The following is a 17645-nucleotide window of genomic DNA, read 5'->3' on the forward strand; positions in this document are numbered from 1 at the left end:
TTTGTTTAGGTGAGGAGCAGCCGCAGAGCTAATATGAGCACAATTTGCTCAGCAGGTCAGAGGCGCAGAGTGGAGGAAGTAAATGAGGCAGTTGTGCCCCCTCGGGTGCAGCCCCCTGCCTCATACATCACTGGATGTTTTATTCAATACGGCCAGGAAGGCTCCATGGCAGGTGCCCTGGCTGAGGTGCGGGGTAGGGGGCGGGGGGGGAATTGGGCATATTACATTCAGCAACCTGCTAGTCGACGGGAGAGAGACAGACTGGCTCCAGTCGGGGAGACATAGTAGGCTATATTGCAAGGATAATGTGTGCCCAACGACTGCTGTGATAGGCTTCAGCGCGCCCCCGACCCTCGTGAGGATAAGCGATTCGGAAGATGAATGAATGAATGTATATATATATGTGCAGCTTTTTCGCCGTACAGTCAGCGGAAATCATATCGAGCATTTATTTATGCATTGGACATTCTATTAGGTACACTTGCACAAACTAATAATGCTACGGTCTCTTTTCAGTCTTATACTATGACAGCTACATTGACAAAAGGCACATACAGGAGTTTTTTTTTATGACTAGTATGGTTATACTGTAAACATGCAAGTATGCAGTTAAGGTAAGTGTACTTTTTCACGACTCCACAAGCAACATATCTGCAGTGCAGTTAAAAAAAAAAAAAAAAACACCCCATAAAACAAACGTATAAAGTAATTAGATTTCATAAGAGTGCCGTGTGCATACTTGTACGTGTGTGTGTGTGAGAGGGGTGGGGGGTGTAGGAAGCCCAAAGTTCACTGGAGCCGAAAGAGAATAAAGTACTGTTCTCCCATTCAAAAAAAATTAAAAATAAAAATACATAGATAGCCAGCCAGTTTGCGGTAAATTCTGCGTGTTGGTCTGCTTGCCCGTCTGCCTGCAGAGGGCACACACACAAGCTCCCTCCCCATCATCCTTGGGAGTGAAAAGTTTTACAGTTGGACGCTCACATCTCGGGTGAAGTTTACGAGCTCTGCAGTAAAAATCCTGCCATAATAAGCAGGAAGACTATAAAAGCACAGTGGATGTCATTAACACTCCGGGGTGAAGAAGCACTAATTGCAGAAGACATTCGCAGTGAGAGGTTCGCACGTTTGGAACAGTGCCCGCAGGAGGAGCTGTACAGGCACCGTCCTCGGAGCCCTTCAGTCACACTTCAAAGTGGATCCTGGAGCCATTCGATCATGTCCATTTTACGACACTTCTTTTTCTTGTGGCTCACACACACGCCAACAATGGGCTTCCATGCGGGACATCATTAAGCGTCGAGTCAACAGCTTTTACTATACATTCACTATCTCGTTAGCATCCCAAAGACACAGAGGAAGATTCTGACAGTGCGTCCAATTTTGAACGGGTGAGCATGACTAAAAACATGACTTTAGGATAATATATAAATATATATTTACCATAAATTGTTCCGTAGTGCAGACTAGAGCTCCATGCAGATTTATAACATTGACCGAGCAAGCAGCGCGCTCCCAATTAGAAATGCTTCATTTTGCTCCAATCCAGCAGAGCTGATGTCAAACGGAGATGAAGTTGATCCTCTTCTTCCTCCACCCGTAGCGATTTAAATCCCACACTTGAAAAGCTTTTTGAAATTTTCTCGGATCGCCTGCCAAATTTTTAACGGAGGGCAAACGATGCAGAAACAGGTCCTCGGAGGAACAATTGCGCACAGCAAAGTGCGCTTCAAGCTGTCGACGTTTCGCCTCCGGAGCGAGGTGAAAGGTCCTGGCTTGCTTTTAATTTCACAAGATGTTATCTCCAAGCGACGAGGCAGTTAGTGGAAAGACTGGGTTCTTAGCTTATGCGCTACGCAGTATTCCACAATTCCAAGAGAGAGAGAGAGAGAGAGAGGAAAAAATATCCCAGCCGTTACGCATCGATTTAAAGTGGTCTAAAAAAGATGATTCAAATATGTGAATACAATCGAGGCAATCCTGTAAGAATGGCGCACTGACAAGAATAAAAACTTAGACCGAAAAGGGGGAATCTTCAAGGGCTGCTGGGGAAAGGAAAAAGAAATCCCGGTGATCCGGCTCCGCTCGGTCCGTCACTTTCTCCCCTCGAAGATGTTCTTGCCTCCACATCCACAATGTGGATCTCCGGCTGCTCTTGTGCACTGATCTCACCCCGTGGTGCTCTCTTTGGTGCATGAACCAATAAAAGGGGCGGGGGAAAGCAAAAAAAGGTTGAATTTGGATGAAAGGGATGGGAGCTCCGGGATGCGGCGTTCCTGCCCTGGTGCCGAGCTGCTGAGACTGACAATAACCCGGAACGCTGCAACCCGTCAGGCTGCACAGACCGCCCACCGACCAATCAGCGAAGCCGGCCAACACAAACATTCCCACGACTCGGCCAATCAACAATAATTGACGACTGTTACCATAGAAATGCATGGCGTCTGAGCGTCTGAAACCACGTTGTTTACTGGCGTAAAAAAAAGGAAAAAAAAAGCAAATGCAACATTTAAAAAAAAAAGTGCAATATTAATTGACGTGGCAGAATACAGATGAGGATATTTAATCACCATTTACTCTTTAATCACCTCCGCACCACTTCATCCATCTTTCGGCAGCATACTTAAAGGTTAACTGTGACATCCCTTATTGGGGAAAACCCAAGTCTGACCCAATACTGAGAAATAAAGAACTGCAATGCGACTACAATCATACAGATCAATGCAATAGGACAGGGGCCACCCATTTTATTTGTCAGAGGGGCAGAATGTGTTTGCACGCAGAAGATTAAGGGTATGATTTGTTTTTAAATAATCACATTTCAATATGAGATCCAATATAAGAGCTGAGCATTTAGCCTTTACTACTATAATTCTGTTTTAATGCATGCTGTTGCAGATGTAAATGCCCATTTTTTTGCGTATGTCAGCGCAAGAAAGAAAGAAAGAAAGAAAGAAAGAAAGAAAGAAAGAAAGAAATACAAAAATTCTAAAGTAAAAGTTAAAAAGTATGTTGCATTAAAATTACTCATAGATTAAGATCATTACCATATGCCCCTCTGATGAAAAGAGGTAAAGGAATGTAAAATTGTTTGATACAAAGGTGCAACAGTGGTCCAAAGCAATAAGTTGCCAAATTCCATCCTACTTTGCCCATTTCTTCCAAAAAGACACAACAACTGTACTTCAATTTACAAAATCGCAGAACTTTCGTCCACGTTCCCTGAGTCAGCAAAACACGTTTTTTGTAAAGAAAAAATGTCATAAGTGGCCTTCAGTGTTTCTCATCTTCATCATCTTCCCCTTGCCAAGTGCCAACACTGCACGTTGCCACAGACACCCAAAAGGGAAGGACAAGCAATCACACATCATAGACTCATAATAAGCTGACGCTGGGAAGTGGGTGATGCAGCACTCAGCTTATTCCAGTGCTGATAAGAGCCTGAAAGTATTACCTCAGTCTGGCAGCCTGCTCCAAGAAATCCATTGTGAGCCAGGTCATCAATTCTGCCCTATCTGATTGCTCCCCAATGCTGGGTATAGATGCATGTCACCACGCTGGACTCCCTTGCCTTTGAAATTCTCTTTATGAATTGCCAATGGCTACTACACAACACATGTTGCACATGGCATTTTATGAGAAAAGTCTCACAGACAATAGAGCTCCCAAGTCCATCCTATATTAGCTTCAACCTTGTCTCCTTCCTCATTGCGGCTGATCATATAACAAAGCCTGCGGATTTCAGACCTATTGCATACGGCGCGCAGCTTTACAGTAAATCAAACACATGAACAATCAATAGAGAACGAGCCAATCAAGAACGGGCGCCACTGTGAGCCAGGCATGAAGGCAAACAAGTCATTTGATTAGCTGATAAGCAGATGACTCAACAAACATTCATGGCATGTGTACTGTGGTTTGATTAGTGTACGCCCAATACACAGAAGATTGGACACAAATACGTTGTGAAAACACTCAGCTGTTCCAATCCCCCAAGGCGGCATGAGGGCACATAAAAACAATGAATTATTTATGGGGGAGACGAGCGAAACATCACAGTAGATAATTTACTGTGGGCTATATTAAATGGAGCTTTCAAAATAATATATCTGAGCGCACGCATTTCCCAGATATCATTGCTGGTGACATGGCGCAGAGCCTGCAGATTGGATGAGAAATTCTATTTGATAGCAATGAGCTTTTCTCTAAAACAGCAACATGAGAGTAATCCCAAGACTAATTGGGCCTCCTTCTCTCTTGCGATCAAAGCATCGCTGCTTTGTCACTGTTAAGGTATCAAAATAAAAGGGCTTCCAATAAAGGCAGGATTGGGCATGCCTCTATTAAAAAGAGAGCTCACAATGAATCCATTCAATAAATCCACTCTGTTTGAACAGTGCATCTCATAAATAAAGCCCTTTTACGCCCCATCCAGTGCTAACATTAGCGTCTGGCTCAGAGCTGACAGCCTTGTGTTGTTAAAATGTGTTCCTGAAAGTGAACTCACTTTAAATGAGCAAAAACTTTCCACACGCGGCAAAGTAACGGGCAGAAAAAAAAAAAATCAATGGCAACAGAGGCATGGAAAAAAGAGATAGCATTGATTTATCTGCCATTGATTGTCGAGGATCGCTGCATTGTGCCCTGTGGGCGAACTGCGTGCCGTCTGCCAAGGGATGAGGATGAATCTGTAAAGGTGTCAAGTGGTTAGAGGACACACAGTTTGGAGGCTGAGCGAGCGCAGGGCACACACAAGTGGCAGGCGAAGAAGAAGAGTCATCTGGAGTGGGAGCGAGGGCAAGGGGGGTCAAGCAGAATAAGGCTCGATAAGACCGAATATGCGCAGGGGTGACATCACCTCTGGGTTCAATCTTTACGGGCTCACTTTAAAATGCCGTTGAAGAAAGTAGAATTTTTTGACACAGAGAGAAAATCACACAGCCAGGCCTTAAACAAGCTCCTGACTTCATTTTACTTTTCAAAAGAGGTTAAAAACTGCTGCAAAGATAACAATGATTGAAGTTTCATTGTTGAGAGTCGCTGAGAAGAAGTTTAATGACATCCGTTCCATGTTTCGGATCGACAAGTTAATACGTGGGCAGTATCGAGATTGTACTGCTTCAGTAAAGCGTAGCGTTTGCTTTCATCTGCATAGCAGTCAATACCAGGTTTTAAGATATCTCTCCTCGGGGCAGCATTTAGATAACGAGTAAGCAGGGACCTTAAGTGGAACCCTGGGGGATCCCAAAAAGAGGAGAGCAAGGGAGGAGGAGACCACACCTAGCCTCAAGCAGAAACCTTGTTTTGACAGATAACATTTCAACCACGGATGGATGGATGGATGGATGGATGGATGGATGGATGGATGGATGGATGGATGGATGGATGGATGGATGGATGGATGGATGGATGGATGGATGGATGGATGGATGGATGGATGGATGGATGGATGGATGGATGGATGGATGGTAGCTAGATATTGACATCACACAGTTAACACATGTTGGAAAGTTTGACGGCCAAATGGTTAATAAATTAAATAATTTTAAAACCAAGCCATGTTCACGGTGCTAGATCATTTGCGTTCATTCAGTTTGGCGCGAGAGGCAGTTGGCTAAAAGAATGGTAAGCATGCATAAAATCCTTCCGTTGCAAGCTTGACAACACACATATATTTTGCAATACTTTATGTCTGGCTTGGCTAATAGTAGATGCATCTCCGGACCGGAGACGTCCTACTGACAGCCAGATGTTGATAGGAGGGGAAGCCAGAAGAGAGATCAGGGGCCAGAGCGGCCATGCAAGCCTGTTTGAAGAAATACTCCTTCACTTACATAAACTGAAGTCTTTACGACATCCTTCGACCTTTTGTGTGTGCCTGTTAGAAATCACATCTTCGCCGACACTAGTGCCGCAATCCTGCTTTACTCCAAGACATCCTCTTCCCTTAAACACAGATCAGTTGGTTGCCAAATAGTATTGCCACACCAGCATAAATGATTGCTACCGAAAGTAACGTTTCCTGGCAGGGTTTGAAAAGACATCACTTCTGGGAAACATCATGGCCATCCTCTTGCCATTGTCAGAATAATAAGAAGTGAAAATAAGTAGTGGGGTTCAGGTTCTGTGGTATTTAGAAGGGAAAAAAAGTTGAAACATGAATAGCAGTTTCAGACAACTGCATATTTGGGTTAAAAAGGGAGACTACTGATTCATACTTGCAGCTCCAAATAATGAAAGCTGCCAAAAGTCAAAGTGATTGACTGTATGCCACCCCTCACTGACTCATACTTTATTGCTCTGTATTAACATTAAAAAAAATATATTTTATTTTCGGGGTATTAGTTTGTATAAGGCAGGATTTTAGAGTCTTGTGCCTACAAGCTCTTAAAACTACATTTCTTTTTTTTTAATTGTATTGTTTTAAATAAATGAAAGGCCGGACCGAGTTTATCCTCTTTGGATAATCCGGCAAATTGTGTTGATTGCTTTGCAACCTTGTTTTCATCCATTCCACAATGGGCGTCTGTCTGAATATTTTTTTTTTTTAATCGTGTTTAATCATCAAAAGCATCTGGTTTCCTGTATGACCAGTCAGAGATGAGATGTCTTCATGATACACTCACTGCCTACAGCCTCAACAACCTCTCGCAGGAAGCTGTGAGCAAACATGCATGCACTCAACTCTCACAGTTGAGCCTGTGTGTGTTAGCCTTTGTGTTTGAAGGGTGTTTTTAAAGGAAGTTGCTACCAGTGCTGTTCACAAGATACTATATAAAATTGCAAAAGCATTTATTAACCACACACACACACATATATATAATATATATATAAAACACTTTTGGGGAAAAAGCAATTTTGCCAATCGATGACTTCATTTCAAGACCAATTTAAATTTGGAGGAGCCATTTTTTGCAGGATAATCCCACAAAGTTAAAGCAAATGTTTTAAAGAACAATAAAAAATACGACAATATAACACAGTGGATGAATGGTAGGTGAACTCTTACAAGATTATTTGCAAGATTTTAATGAAAAGCAGATACCGCAGACAAAGCCTACAGCTGACCGGAGATGAAATGTGGTTTATCTCACCTTGTCAGGTCATATGTCTCTATTACAAGGAAGCACATTCGTGCCAGAGTGTGGGAAGGTCATACACAGTGTCACAGTACTCACACCTGGGACTGTTAAATCTCATTGGCGCTCCACCTCCTTGGGAAAAAAAAAAAAAAAACGAAAAAAAAACTACCTTAGACATTCTGGAGATGTGATTTTTTTTTTACATGCAATGGGAGAAGTTATATTTTAGAACCTGAAACGGGGTTTAGATTTGGGTTTTGGTATCTACCAATCACCTCAGCTGAAAAGACCCAAATGACACTATACTCTCGAGAAAACACACACACACACGCACACACACATAGAGCAGCTGGTTGAGGCAGGTCTGCCAAGAACACAATCCCTGCTCCTGTTGTTTGAGAGCTTTTACATGATGGCAAGTCATCTCGGAACTGGTGTGTGTGACAGGTGAAGGTCCTCTGAATTCACTCAGAGAGCACCTTATTCTATTAAATATATCAAAAACAACATTTTTCTTAGAATCTGTGGTACTAATGTCTACAGATCCTGATTTTCATATCAACACAAGGCTTGCAGCATGTGTTTGTCACTCTGGCAGACTGGTCTCCGCCGAGCCAGGTAGGCTGGCTCAGCTGGAGGTGTGCTGGGCAGATTGACAATTTAGTGGGAGATGGTTTAAACCTTACGACCGCTCACACCAACTAACTCCTGCGCAGCAAGGGTAGAAATCGAGTCTCCAAGAGCTCACTTCACTGTGCAGATGTTCTTCCGCCATGTTGAGACAAGCACCACATTTAAAGGAAATGAAAGGCACAGCTTTGATTGGCAATGATTGAAGTTGGATAGGTGGAGTAGCCGTTGCCAGTAATGAATCTGAATAAATGCAGAGTGGAAAATGTAGTCGGGCGCTTTTAGTGCGAACAGAGCATTGCAGACAGAGCAGCATGTCTACAGATAATGTCGGCAGAATCCAAAATTGACCAGCCAGCCATTTCCTGGACGGCAGTTGCTTTAATTTACTTAAGTATGCATATTTTTATATGAATACCTCAAAGAAAATGTGTTTATCTTTGTAAAAGCACTCTTTTTTTGGGGATTGTGCTATGTTGTGAATTTGTAGCTTATGTTGCCATTGGTGAGCAGAGTCACTATAGGCTTGGAGGATGTAACACAATGATTTCCACATGCGTAGGCGGTTTACGGACACAATTGGCTTGATGAAATGTGTTACAAAACAAACGATTTGGAGGAGCAACTCTGTGATAGTGTTGAAACAACACAGGAAAAGGAGCTTGTGAAAAGCTCGGTGCTTATTCATGAGTGGTTACGTCCAGTTAATAAAACATTTTCATTTCAAAAAAGAAGTTTGAAGAAGTACACCCAAGGTCGATTTTTATTGAAAGCTTTCATAGAAATAATTACCACTCTGGGAGCACGTTTGATTTAGTTAAATTCCTAAAGTGATGTTGGTGGCTGTCCAATGTCATGATGTGCATTAATCTTTGCTTTTAAGCATCACCTTCAAAATACTTTCATTGCAAAATAATGTGACAATGTCTTTAACTGCATTGACATTCAGTTTAAAAATAAAAAAATCTATACCTGGCATTTTAATTGGCATGACTAACACTTTAACAGGCTGTAACAAGCTGCAGAAAAGGTAGACATTCCTTTAATTTCTCAAGCATATTAATTAAAACTGTAGAGCAACCTCTTTCACTTTTTTCATGTCTCTCCATAGGCGGTTTTAGAGGGTGGCAAAGGGTGGCAGCTGTCACCCCAGTTGCCAATGATATATTGACTGATAATCCCTCCATAGTGTGTACAAACATTTCAATCATAATTTTGAAATTCACTCTCACTCCGGATTGTGAATATTTACAAAACTGCAAGTTTAATCAACAAGAAAAACAAATCTGGAGACAATTGATGAGACAAAGTATCTTTAAGTTTCTCTCTCAACTCATATTTTTAAATTATTATTACTCTTTCAAATAACAAAAATCTATTTTGCTCGAGTATACATTTTAGCTGGGGGACAGGTTAAAATGTTATACAAAGCGGAGACAGTAATGCGCTTGTCTACAGGTTGCCAGGGTAACCCCCCCAAAACTGAACTATCTGCAAGGCCACAAACTATCTCGAGCTGCCACAGCGTCTCGGACTCCAGTGGACAGAGAGACCATCATCCTCTAGTGCTCAGCTCGGCCCAATTTTGCGCTTCCGCTTGCAAGTGATAGAGCTCTATCAGTTCTGACAGCTCCCTAGAGCCTATTGGGATTTGAGAACTCCCTCCTTTCACCCCCAAAACACACACTCACAGGCACACGCACACACATGGTGGACGCACACACTCCTCTGCTGTCTTTCTTTAAATCGCACGAAGCACAGGGATGAAAGGCGGAACAAAAGCTGTCAAAGCAAAGAAAAGAACAGGTTTGAGGATATCTGTCAAGATGCTTAGGACAATGGGATACTTTGTCCCCGGTTTCATTATTGGCTTGTGTTTAATTGGAAACAGACAGCTAATCACATTAGCAGTAACCTCTTCACAACTCAAGCATGGTCCTCTCCCGGAGGCAATCACCATGAAGAGGCGGTCTCATTGAGTTCTTGGTCTGCCAAATAAAGTGTCTACAAATTACCTTTGATGTAAGTGAACTTTGAGCAGAAATACCTTTAGTCGAAAGACTTTAGCAATTATAAAACAGATGATGAAACAGACCGTAATATATGATTTGGATTTACGTTGCCAGGAACAAAGTCTACTCAATTAATAGTCGTTCATTTTTCCAAGTGTCTACCTTTCCAAATAGTTTCTGTTGATTTATCACCAGATGGATTTGAGAAACAAACAATCTGCCGTGCCAGATTAGCTAACTGGACAAATGGCTGTGAATCTGATGCTTTTGCAATTTGAAAACTATGCTGACTATTTTGATTTCACAACAAAGTGCTCAGGGTATGCAACTGTGGTTCGAGATACCATACCAGAGCACACATACATTTTTGCAGACATCGATGCTCACCACAGTGTGGTTGGATGGAAACATAGTACATGGTGATCAAAGATTTTTTTTTTTCCGGAGTGCTTTTCTACTACATGACTGTTATGATGTTCATTGTGAAGTATAATAGTCTGTTCCAAATTTGAGCCAGTTTGTTATTTCAGAAATACTGGTAGCCATTAGTATGAATCAGTTCTCAAGTAGTAACTCAGTTTCAAAAAGGTTGGTGAGTGGTAACCCCTGCCTTTGTTGTTTACGATCTCAAACGTCTATAGCCTTGTCGCTCAGCAAGGTTCAGTCTCAAGACTCTAAAGACACAGCACGAAGAAAATAAATGTTTCAAAGATGCTCAAAGTCTCAGTTGGAAGCGAGTTAACAATCCCAGCAAAAAACATCGGCTCAGGGCAATTACGGAATGAAATAATTAACAAATCTAAAATGGGCAGCAAAGACCAAGCTAATCATTCAAGTAACTATTTCAGCTTTTGCACATGTTTTTTTTTTAAATAAAAATAGCTTGTGTCCTTCCTGTATCAACCTTTTGGAGATTTACAGTAAAATGCAATGTTTAAACAAGGAGTCTTAAAGTGGAATCTTTGGGGGATGAGACATTGTTTCCATCACAACACCACCAACATAAGATCAGCTAGTGGTAACTAATCACCGTAAACTTGGCGCCTCCCAACTGAATCAGCAGTGGAAGCTTCAGTGTTTCATGTAATTTGTCATCTAACACTTCTTTAATTTATTTACACAAAACCTTGGGGAGGGGGTGGTACATGCATCTAGCAAGAATCAATTACATTTGAGTGCAACATTAAAATCCTCCAAAAAACGTGGATGGATAAATGTATGGCATTAATAATATTTTATTAGATTTTGCATTATAGTCTGGTAGCAGCAGCAAACTGTCGAGTCAACGGAAAAAATATATATATACCACGAGATAAACTAGTAATGGACTTCAATCTTTAGAAGCAGATGTGGAATAGTGAACTGGACCAATCGGGTCAAAAACACAAACCGCCCCCACCAGCATGCAAACGGTTGCGTCCAGTCCATATACGTCTGACGTATCTAACGTACATACAGATAAACAAACAAAAATACAATTCTATATGATTTTTTTTTTTTTTGGGCCAACCTTTGCAGAGTTAAATCCTGACGGAGATATTATATGAATCCACGTTCTTCTACTTTTGCATAGAGACAAAGTTGAAGGTGAAGATGCATTATAATAACACCTTGACCTCAATATCGCAGTGCACACACTCCCTTCACTTCCTCCAGCTGTTCCGCCTCACAGTTTCCACCTGACTCATTTCTGTCTTTCTCTACAATTGCTTCTAACCTTTGACTCCACGCACCACTCTTAATCCCTTTTTTGATTCAAGGAAGGATGTAGGCTGAATTATTCAGTATTCATATTTCCATCTTCATCATCCCTCCACACTCAACTCTGACCTAAAAAAATGCTGCCTTTCTTTCACTCAATGAATTAGCACCCCATCTTCTGTGAGACCTTGCCAATCTATTAATCTAACTTGCCATTTACTGTCTTTTCTCTGCAGCTCTGCTAAAGGTTGGCTGCCTCTCGTCTCTCTCAATCTGTCACTCAGTCTTTGTGTGCAAATCCCACATCTTACTCCCCCAGACTGAAATATTCAATTTGGATGCTGTTTGTTTCACACTTGGCAAAAGGGGATATGTACACTGTCTTTTGTAGAAACTGCCGCTGTAATCAGCAAATGCACTCACCTTTCACCCTGACTTGTGTTAACTTTGCCCTGCCGTGAAACTGCATTTAGTTTTCACATTTATGCTACTTGCTAGCTCCAAACTGAAACTGTGCATGTTATGTGTGAAGAGTAAACACAATCTCTCTCTTACTGTAATTCTGACATTAGTGTGTTACGACCTGCATTCAAAATAGGTCAACGATTACGCAGGTTGTAAAGTGAGAACCCACAGCAGCAATCACACACAAGTTTTTAGTTGATAATAAAATAAACAACACATTTTAGGTACACTAAAATGTCTATTTGTTACGAAAGAAAATGTAGAAAGGTGGATCAGCAATGACCTAAATGTGCAGCGTCGAGCATTTGAATCGGAAGTTTTTGACCTTCTGTCGCAGGCTATTATCGTAAAATCAGTGCCATGTTTAAAACAACATGGTGTCCTGGTTCGTCCACTAATATTTTTGTCTACTGGGTGGTCTGGGTTTTCCATTGCAATGAGATTTTCTGCTTATCGCAAATTGTACCATTAGAGTAAATTGAGTTGTTATTATAAGGTAAAATGTGCTCTTATGTAAGGGTCATGCCATAGCTTCCCTAAATTATAATAAGAAAAATAAAGCATGTGCAAAACTATAACTTTTTTGTTATTTGTTATTATGTTTCTTTGTTTTATTCTTTTACATTTGCAACAACTTTTAAGGTTCATGTTGCAGATGTTTCAAAGATGACTCACAAAATTTTTTTTTTTTTTTTTGCCACACAGTCTAAAAGCTATTCTAATGCGCTGATCCCTGCAAACTAAATTGCCAACAGTTAACGTAATGCACCATTACCACATCAAAGATATTTCCTTGCACAGATATACTTAAAATATGAATCGATGATAGAGTCGCTTTCTGGTTCCAGTAATGCACTCTGCTATCTTAGCTCATGCATACTTTGGGCCAATCTAATCTCTGATGCCACACTTTCCTAGTCCTCAAGTAACACCTCGGCTCAAACTGCAAATGGCGACAATCCGTTGCCCGGGGAACAAACTTGTTCTTGGCCTCTGCTATGCAAATCCTTCTGAAAAAGGGCAAAAAAATCTAACTAAAAAAAAAAACGGATCAACACCGCACAATGTTATGTGACGGGATTCAGTTAAGATAGGGCAGAGCATTCAATGGAGAGAAGGTCACAATGATCAGGAGGACATTACAACAAAATATAGTCTGCACTAAAAACAAAAACGAAACCTCTTTGTTCTTGCATCTAAAAGATTTTGATGGAAAGAGAAAAAAGCGGAAAGACTCGTCTGGCAAATTAAATCTACTAGAGCCTGTGCATACCCAGAGAGCCTCACAGAGGCATTTTCTCCTCGGTGGCTTTAGAACACCCTTCCTTCTCCTAATGGAAGGGAAGCAGAACAGATGGGACACAAATTGCACTTTCATACACCTCAAGGTTCAAGGCAATTTCCCCTCTGCGCCTGTGAAGTTCTCGGATTGCCTCTCCATCCTTTGAGCCTTTCGCTAATCAAAGGGGTTTGGGTTTGTTCAGTGCCCTGACTTGTACACTCACACACACGCATACACACGACACGTGAATGCAACCGCATACCCATAAAAGCCCTTTTTACATTGACCACCCCTCATGTTTGGACTAGTCATCTGTGGGAACCATTTTAATGGCGACACCGATACCATCAAAGTCGCTGCCTCAACAGACAAAGCAGAAAAATTACGGATGCTATACACAAACCTGATGTTGGCTCGTTAAGGCATACATATATTCAGATATGCTTCATAAATTAAAATAATTTTCTCAGCGGATATTATTATACCTGTAAAAATAGTACGGCTATCGCTACGCACGCAAGATACACTAACAATAGTGATAGGATCATGATACAGCCATGTATGAAAAGGAGAAGGGCATGTCCTGGTACTTTTGACGCTGCCCTTTTGTGACCGTTTTACCATTAAATTAAAAGATAATTGCACAGAAACGAAAAAAAAAATGCTATTTTAGAATAGATAGGTCTTGAAAATAATCTGTCATTGTTTTTTGGGGGAAAATTCTAGCTATCAAAATTACTAGTGCTATCGGTGCTTGGTATCGGTATCTGTGATTACTCAAAAAGTGAGTACTCGTACCGGTATCGGTACTGTTCAAAGTATATGGATGACATTTTTTTTTATATTATCCTGAAGTAGTTATCAAACTCCAACAATTTAAATCATTGTGATTTGATTCATAAGAATGTGCATAATTATAGAAATTTTAATGTATTCAAGCAGTGCCAGACGCCATCGCCTTTTTGATTTGCTGTCGTAGCATCCTAGCGGCCGAAAGAGCTGCTGACAAAATACTTCCTGCAATATTGTTTACAGCTCCATTAACAAACAAACATTAGGACCCATTTGACTAAATCCCGCTGACAGAGAATATGGTGATCAATCTCCATAGCAACCATGCCCATTAATTAATATTGCACTTGGAGATTTAGACAGATGATGATTATTATGGAGTGTGCACATTTTATTTTTTTTTTCTGAGAGGGGAGAGGTGGGGAGGGAGTTTGTAGGCAGGGTTGCCACAGCGCGCCATCTTTCATTTCTGGCCTTTGTCCCGCATAGCCTTGCTCTGCATACCAACCACGTGGTTAACTGTGTCCCCAAAGCAATTACAGACAATTGCGAAGCTAGTTAGCAATTAGTGGATTAAATGTAATGAGTCTGCTGTTGCCATGGCGATTGAATTTTTCAATAATACTTGTCAGGATGAAGAGCCCTTTAGAGAGAGAGAGACAGAGGGAGAGAGAGAGAGTTTTTAACAGATGGAGGCAGATGAGGCAGGTCCAGTCCATTTATTGCTATCATTAGTTTGTTATTGAATGCAATTAGTACTTTTCATACGCACTGTAAAATGGGGGAAAGTCGGAAAAAAAACCACATTGTAATTAACCTGCAAAAATCAATGTAACTGCAAAGCTCAGCAGGAAATGCAGCCTGTTTACGGCTAAGAGCAGCTGGTGCGGATGGCTTGAAAACAACCACAAACTCATTTTCAAGGTCTCCACCTGCTCTCTTGTGTTTTGGATCTTATTTTGAACAAGTTGTGCGCACTTAACTGAAATATTTTTCACTCAACTGTCAGCCGTAATTATTTGCTCAATCATATGCATATTGCACATATATACATTACCATCTGTGCTTTTTTTCGTCCCTTCAGGGCCAGAGCTGACATATTACAGTGAAAAGACCCATATTGAGTTGGATAATGGATTCCAACCTACAACATTTCATATCCTGTGTAATTTGATCGCTATTTAGTCTGGATATCTGATGCCCGCTCCTCTCCCTTTATGAAAGTGCGTGTGCAAACTGGGGCCTGAATCCAAAAATGATTTATGGCAGATTCATGAAGAGAGGCCAAGGGGAGAGAAACAGATTAGGTAGAAATCTGGAGAGATAAAGATGAGACGTCTGTCTGCCGCTGAGGGCAGCGAGACAAGTCCCGTCCATATCAAGCTCAGGGAAATGTGCTCAGGGCCCTGACAGACAGCATAGAACCATCTCCGAGCTGACACAGACATCATCTTCCCTTTCTCCTCCTCAGGCAAGGAGAGAACTGTGACATTGCCAATTAGAAAGTCTTTAGGCTGGCCTCGTACTTTATTTCGCTTCGCACTTCACTAGAACTTCACCAAAAAGGTCATTGCGTGATATAAAGTTGTATTTGTAAATTTATACACTCATCAGGGGAAAACATTTGAGGATTTTGAATGATTTATTGGAAATAAAATCTTGGCTGGAATGAAATTCAGTGCGCATCATTAACATTTTTTAAACAGAAATCGGCTGCAGTAGTTTAACTTATCCACGCCGCAGGGTGAGAATTTGACATGCAGATTCTAATAGAGTGAACCTTTTGCTATTCGTGGGAGTTATAGGGACCAAGGCCTGTTGCAAAAGACTCACAAATAGTAGATGGCTCCATTAAAAATGTTTAGACTAAGCTCTGAGTATACCACAAAGTATGATCCCACATCACTTGATTATCATTTCAAAATCATCTTACAACAGTACCTTTAAAAATAAAATTCTCGCAGATTATTTGAGTTAAAAAAAGGTTTGGCACAGCTTCACGACCTCAGGAAATGTTACTCACTCAGGCAGCTCGTCCATAAGCAAATCCAGAGCAGCTCAGCCTTTGGCGAATGGACGTTATAGCTTGCAATCTGCTTTTGACTGTACTTCAAAGTCCTTTGAAAGAGTAACATGTAGTATTTCCAAAGGCTTTATTGTTCAGAACTTCTATGAAATGTCTCACGACGGATGATGGTGTGGCTCCCTGCAGTGTGACGACGCTTGAGAATCACGGATGTATAAAATGGATGTGTAGAAACAATTCATGATTCTTTTTTTCTTAGATGATAATAAAAGTGTCATCTGGAAACCAGACAGCTTTCTGTTGCTCACATAAGGAGTAGAGCACGATACCCATGAAGGGAACACCAAAGCACGTCTAGATCACCGGCATTACTCTGAACACCAACCAGGTCAAACAAACTTTGACATTCTATCACAGTGATGTTTTTTTTTTCTGTGAGGCAGCGTTTGTGCTAACAAATGGCGAGAAAACCTGAGCTGATTCAGCCCATTTCCCCAGCTTTCACTTTCCATCTCCGTTTCATTTCTCCCCTCCTCTCAGGTACGGCGACCGTGAGGCGTACTGCCGGTCAGTGTGAGGCCGCCTGCAGTAGAGCCGAGTGCTGGAAGTTGTGTGTGATTACGCCTGAACCCCCCCCCCCCCCCCCCCTGCTGCTGCGGCGTGGGGACTGCGAGGGAGAGCGGTGAGCTTTTAATACCGCACCTCGAGCCCAGACAGGCACCATATTTACACTGAGCCTCGGCTCTCCCTGAGCCTTATGACAGAGCAGGCGGAATGATCACCCCTCGCCTTGCAGCCGAAGATCCATAATTCATGAAGAAAGGTGGATGGGGTGCATACAGGGCATGCTTACAGGGAGCGGGGGGCGCGGGGGGCACCGCCTGAGGAGTGTGTCCTCAGCCCTGTGTGTCTAAGTAATTAAATGGGATTAGGTATGCGCTGAACCCATTTTCTGAGAGATTGGCTGGCAATGCCATTATTATTGGAAAGGATCAGAGAGGCTTAAAAGCATCGGGGAGAAAGGTAACTGAAGAGAGGTTTCAGGAGATTTATTGAAAATAAAATTACTGATGTAGGTTGCGGGATGGAGACAGTCATCTTTTGCGGTCCCTTTTAAAAGGTGAGAAAGGTTGTGGGATGAGGAGGGGGGGGGGGCTAGGGGGATGAAGCGAGGCACTCACGTCAAAGGCGGCACTGCGAGGCTGATGTCCACAGACCGCTCGGCCCAAAACATCCGTTTCTAATTTGTGTGACAATGCTAGCGCGGATGGCGCCTGATTTGCAAGAGGGTGCCCACAGCACAACTCATTTGAATAAGCACACATCCGAGCTATCAGGCGGAAGTGTTTGCAGACAGACTGAGCGCTAACAATCTTTCGTCAGTATAGCCAGACAACCGCAGCAGCCGGTGTTTCTGCACGTGCACCTGGACCGTAATCCTAACACGGCTAGCGAGGCAGGTCCAAACACAATCCTGTATTGTAATCCCAACTGCATTCCTAATCTGAATCTCAGCCTGGCAACCAAAATTGGAGATGATTTCCTTTTGCCAAAGGAGCTGAGGCAACTTCTTGTTTGTGCCTCCCTTCTTCCCTTTGGCGACGGCAACCCTGGGAGAGATGCAGAAAGCACGTCCCCCAGGGAGAAAAGCTGCC

General features: G+C 42.0%; 1 protein-coding gene across 2 annotated transcripts in view; it reads right to left on the reverse strand.

The window, feature by feature from the left end:
* fam222aa (family with sequence similarity 222 member Aa) overlaps positions 1-17645 on the reverse strand; it is an 88319-nt gene that overhangs the window by 39676 nt on the left and 30998 nt on the right. The window contains exon 1 of one of the 2 annotated variants that reach the window (XM_049762104.2): positions 1444-2317. The exons of the other annotated variant lie outside the window; for it this stretch is intronic. The gene's annotated coding sequence lies outside the window, so the exon portion shown is untranslated. Of the gene's footprint in view, positions 1-1443; positions 2318-17645 lie in introns of those variants that run through there. 2 annotated transcript variants of the gene reach the window in all.

Source organism: Syngnathus scovelli, chromosome 3 (genome assembly GCF_024217435.2).
Source record: "Syngnathus scovelli strain Florida chromosome 3, RoL_Ssco_1.2, whole genome shotgun sequence".
Classification (NCBI taxonomy): domain Eukaryota; kingdom Metazoa; phylum Chordata; class Actinopteri; order Syngnathiformes; family Syngnathidae; genus Syngnathus; species Syngnathus scovelli.